General features: G+C 34.0%; 1 non-coding gene across 1 annotated transcript; it reads left to right on the top strand.

Annotated features, from left to right (window-relative positions):
* The first annotated feature begins 16 nt into the window (after positions 1-16).
* Positions 17-88, top strand: TRNAP-AGG (transfer RNA proline (anticodon AGG)). Its single transcript has one exon. It is a non-coding gene; the product is annotated as a tRNA-Pro (tRNA).
* The last annotated feature ends 5,997 nt before the right edge of the window (positions 89-6,085 follow it).

The raw sequence follows: 6,085 nt of genomic DNA on the forward strand, positions 1-6,085 counted from the left end.
TGCGCTTGAATAAACAGGGCATTTGGTCTAGTGGTATGATTCTCGCTTAGGGTGCGAGAGGTCCCGAGTTCAATTCTCGGAATGCCCCCCTTTGATTATTTGAATAAACATCTTCTTCTTTTTTCGAAGTTTTGATTCCAAACAAAAATGAGGTTGAAGAAGATCAAGATCACATATTTTTGTTGATTTAATACAATATCATAGGTTACTACTCTAAATACATCTTATCCTCTCCAGAGCCAGCGGTGGAACTACACTAAATAAGTAGAAATGCAAAATCCAAAAATGAGTAATGGTATCTTTACAATTTTCTACCAAAAGGGGAGTTATATACATATGTACTAAAACACAAATGAAATCATGCAATTGGTGTACTATGTCTCCTTCTAGTTACTCTAATGTAACAAACTATTGCCACTAAGAATATAGTGGCTAAGCACCCTAGAATAACTCCCCCTCCACAAATTGACTTGTCAACTGAATGATGATGCTTCTTCTCAATCTCAATATCCTCTTCTTCAACAATCCCATAGTGTTGTTCATCAGTAGAACCAACCTCATTACCCTTCTTTTCTTTTTCTTCATCTGAACTCAAACCTTGTGAAGGTGCAGCACTAGTAGAAGACTTGACTAATTCATGTTTGTGCTTTCCAAGTTTTCGTAACGAAGGCAATGGGCTAACAGCAGGGGAACTTGCAAAATTTGTTGCAATATCAGCCATGGTTAGATATACAAGAGAATTTATCAAGATTAAACAAAGAAGAATCTTTTTAGCCATTCTGATCAATTTCTTGATGACTTAAAGATGCTTTTTTGAAGTCTTGAGACAATGCATTTGCTTTAGAACAAAGCCTTTGCATTATTTATATTTATAGCCATAAAGTGGAAGCTCTAACAAGGAAAGTTCCCTTTGTGTTTGATGAATAATTTTTAAGTGTTTGTTTGTTATGAAAGGCCACTTATCATTTTATTTTAGTTTTATGGTCTTTTTACGAGAAATCTTCATTTTTACGGTTAAAAGATATTATTTTATTCATTTTATAAGTGATCAAGAGATCCGCGGAAGATACACGTGTGGAACCTATAGAATATTGGCATTACATATTTTGACTTAATCAAAGGGAACATGATGTTTAAACTATGTATCTCCTAGAATTATGGCAGTTCAGAAATTTGAGCCTCCACCGACTTACAGCTGTGGTAACAGTTAAAAAAGAATTTTTATTCTATTGGAAAATGGACACTTATCAATGAGAAACTGAATTCTAAAATTAGAAGTAGCTAAACTCCTTGTAATCCGCCCTTGAATTATTCGATCAAAGAACAAAATGCGCTTAGACCCAATCATAGTTATTTTTTATTTTATTTTTTAAAGTTAAATCTGGGCAAAGCCCATTTCAATTATTTATTTTAATTACTTTGGTGCTGGAAAATTAGATGAATCTCTTGTTTGATGCTGGAAATTTGTGTCACAGGAATCTTAAACTTCAAGTGGCATTTGTTTTAGAAAGCAATAGACATGAGTTATATTATTTTTAACATTGCCAAGCAAAGCTGCTAACCCTTTTTAAACTAGCCTGCCTCTCAAATGGGAAACCGTACATATTTTAAAATAAACTTAGAAAGTTAGAAATACAGTGTTTGTATCATAATGAGGTTGTTGAGTACCATATAGGTGGACATTACTGATCTTGATTCCCTTATATGGTCCTTCGTAAGCTAGTTTTTGTGGCTGAATTAGATATATCAAACGTCAAACCCTATCCAATTCATTATTTCATATAATGTTGAGTTAGATTCAAAGTCTATTTCTTTATCAGAAGTACGACTTAACTGCATTCAATCTAGACAAAGATATTTGCTGGCAATGGCAGCTTAATTATGACTCTGAACATGTCAAACACCAACAGGGGGGAGAGATGTGTTTGTTAGTTGCACGTGCACAGTTGTGATTCTTGGACATCCCCCAATCGTGGACAAAAGACCTCATGACAAATGCAAAGTACTACTCCGTTTTACATTATTTAATTGTTGACTTAATATATCATTTAATAAGATTTTAATTACTAGACGTGTATCTTACTAAAGTAACTTTATTAATAATAATTTTGAAATTTAAATTTGACAATTATTGTTTTATACTCCTTCCATCCACTTTTAATTGTCATGTTGCGCTTTTCGAAAGTCAATTTGACTAATTTTTAAAGTTAAATTAGATTAAATTAATTCGATATTTTAAACAAAAAAATTAGATATTCAAAAACTATAAGAAAAGTACTATAAATTGCTTTTTTTTGCATATCAATTTGATGAAAAAATACATTGTAAAATGTTAGTCAAAGTTTTTATCGTTTGACTCTAAAAAGAAAATTATGACAATTAAAAGTGAACGGAGAAAGTATAATTATTTAATACTAAGATTAGTATGAGAAAGAAGTAACAAAATTCTTCTAATTTATTGACACCCTTTTCTTTTTATTTCGTCCCCAAAAAAATGTCAATTTTCCTTATTTTATCTTTATTGGATCCACTTAATACTTTATTGTAAAGAAAAGTCAACTAAAGAGATTTTAATAAGAAGAATTTGATAAAGATAACAAAGTCTTTCATTATTTTTTAAACTTTGTATCCGATCAAACAATGCCACATAAATTAAAGCGGATGAAGTACTACTTCTAGATTTGTTGATGACTTCATCATATGATGAAGCAATCTAAATCTTTAGTACATGTAGCATAACATACAAAAACGGGACTTTAGATTCAGCCAAACAACCAAATATTGAAGGATACACAGAACTCTTAGGTTTATTTTGTGATTATAATCTTAGAGAGACCATTCTTCAACCTAAGGGGACAAGATCAAATAACTAACTTTGTAGATTATTTCTATGCTGAAACAAAATGTTCAATGAAACCAGTTTTAAAATGGTCTGTCAACTCATTGTAAGTGTGAGATTTAAAGATGAGAAAATCCTTAAATTGTCTTGAAACAAAACACACTAATTTACCAGTTTAAGTAGTAAAGCTTCATAGAGTTTGAAGCACGTAAACGCGAATATAGACACCATCAATGGGCAAATTTTCAACCAAATGGTGCAAGGCACTGCTGTCTCAACGCGATAACTTTTTTCAAAAGCTACACACTAAAAGTAGAAATAATAGTACACATGATACATGAAAACTCAAGCTAATTAAACTGTAATGTAAACTTGATTTCAACTTCTCAAACATAATAGGCTCTTGTCTTAACATACTCGACTGGCCTAGAATATATCATGATTTTAGAAGTATTGGAGATGAACAAATATAAACTCTTCACCAATAGATAGACATCAATTCTAACTGAGACTGAAATTGTTTCCTTTATGATCTCAATCTGTATAGTATGTGTTTCTTGAAAATGGATGATAGAAGGGGAGGCAACAGAATTTGCAAATTCAAACCATACATACGCAAACAATGTTGGAAAGTTAAAAAGTTGTTGTTATGTATGCTTTCCAAATCTTTCATCTATCTGACACGGGAAAGATGACTCAAAAAGGTGAAGGGATTCCAACATTCCACCACTGATTTAAGATAAATATCAGAGGTATCTATCGCATATCGCCACAGAATGACTAACCATGAAAGCAATGTCTTCCAAAAGGAAGAATTCATAAACTTTTGTAACATATATAAAATCCCAGAACTTAATCCTTATAAAATTTAGTGAGCTTGACTATATGACAATCAAAAGTTCAGGCTTTAAGCATCTTTAAGAAACTACCTAAGAGTAATTCGTCAAAAGCACTACAAGAAATCAGACGTTGCTACAAAAGACTATAAAGTTGCTCGCTAAAAGGTTTTAGTGGTGACAATAGAGCCGTGGCAAGTAGTTGCGAAACTAAATGTTTTTTGTAACGACATTTTGGTGTCGCTACAAATGGGCACCTTTTGTGATAACCTGTATCGCTACTAAAACTAGTTAAATATGCCACAAAATAGAAGTTTCCCAGGATTGAAATTGGTGAGGTTGCTGCTGATAAACATATTTGGTGACGACTTATGTTGCCACAAAACACTAACTTATTAGTGGCAACTAGGGGTGTCAAAAATGAACCCACACATAGGTAACCCGCCCAGAATTTTAAGGGTTGGGCTCAAGATAATTTGAATTGGGTTCAATCTCAACTCATTCAAGCCTAACTCAATCCTCAATTTAGCCCAATTCAATCTCCAATTTCAATTACCAACCCTTAGTTGCAACCAACTCAAATACGGGGATTACTTTTCAAACCCTAGGTCGGCAGGCTGCAATCATGGCTACTACGACCACTGGACGGCCTCCTTTCGAGGCTGTCCAGCCCACCCCACCACCCCAAACCACCACATAGACCACCTTTTTCAATTCCAATATTATAAATCCTAAACAATCTGCCCTAATTAACTCAAAAATAATTGTAAAATCAATCGAAATAATTCATGGAGAACCTACTATCACGTTTTCAATGGAGGAAAGGCAAGACTTTATGATCAAAGAGGGATTACATCAAGCAGTGGTGTTTAAATTATCTCATGGTGCGCCAGATTTGAAGGTATTAAGGTCAATTTTACCGAAACATTTTGGTACCAAGGACAATTGTTTAATTGGCTTACTTGCTCCAAGACAAATTTTGTTGAGGTTTGATCTATATGAAGATTATGTATTAGCTTTATCTCGCTCAGTTAATTATCTTCTCTACAATGGAGAGGAGCACCAATGTAGGATTTTTCCATGGTCCATTGAATATAACCCTAAGGAGGAAACGACGTTAGTTGTGGTTTGAATTTCTTTACCGAACTTATCTCCAGATTTGTTTGCAAAGAAGTCTCTATTGTCCATAGCATCCGCAGTTGGAAAACCAATAGCTATAGATAAAGCTACTCAAATCAAGTCAAGACCTAGCACGACTAGGGTCAAGGTTATACTTGATCTAATGGAAAAGCTTCCAAATCGTATAAGGTTGCAGTTTGTGGATGGAAAATCTGGTAAGTTGATTGAGGTTTTTCAGGAGATTGTATATGATAATCTACCTTTGTATTGCAATTATTATAAGCACCAAGGTCATGATGAAGATAGTTGTCGTTTGCTTTCGAAAAGAAATCAAAATAACAAACAAATTGATGATACCATTGAAGGTGCTTTAAAAGGTACTATCGATAGTGAAAAGTATCAAGGCGATGCGAGAGAGATATTAAATGAAAAAAGAAAGACTGTAGATGTTGATCAAAGTAAAGCTACTCCTTTAGATCGACAATTGGTTGCTTCCACTTTCAAGCAAAATCATGTAAACTCAATGGATGTTGATACAAGTAATATTGGTGTTCAAACAACTACCGAAAACAAAGGTGATTGCAATAACCAACAGGGTGCTACTAATGAGGTGCAATCAAAAGAAGTTGGGCTGAATTTGATGTCTAATGCAACTAAAAACGCAGGGGGGACACCAAGAATTGGGGTTGATGCGCCGTGAGTTGATTCAGGGCAAAAATTAATGGATTCATGACAAAAAATAATGGATACATCTGATGTTGAAGATGCTGAAAATTCTGGGCAACATGTTTTGCAAGTTGAAAACGAGAATCTAACTAAAAACTGGACACTGGTTGCACAAAAAAAATCAACTAGTAGTCTGAGCCTTTCCCCTACTAGTCACAATAATTCTCCATGTAGTGAAAAGAGGCAAGATTCTAGTAATGTCTCAAGAGACCTATAATGTTTGAATAGCTTTGATGCTTTATTGAAGACTACTGGAAAGCAAGTAAGGTTAACAGAGAATGTCCACGATTTGATCCAAGAAAAACAGGTCTCACCACCTGCTTTAAATAGCAAATTAAGTCCAGAAGTTCTTGTATTTGTGCCTAAATGTGTGCTTGCAAGGAAGAAGGAGTCTAAGTGTCTTAGTGACAAATACAATTGATTTGGGTGAGGATTCTCTTGATGAAGATGAGGAAGACAATATGTTGGACATTTGCTTTGATAGAGTGGCTAGGGAAGGGGATATATCACCTAGGCAACAAAGAAGTGGAAGCAACAAAAGCAAAAAGAAGACATATGGAAGGCA

Source organism: Solanum tuberosum, unplaced genomic scaffold (genome assembly GCF_000226075.1).
Source record: "Solanum tuberosum cultivar DM 1-3 516 R44 unplaced genomic scaffold, SolTub_3.0 scf00106, whole genome shotgun sequence".
Taxonomy (NCBI): Eukaryota; Viridiplantae; Streptophyta; class Magnoliopsida; order Solanales; family Solanaceae; genus Solanum; species Solanum tuberosum.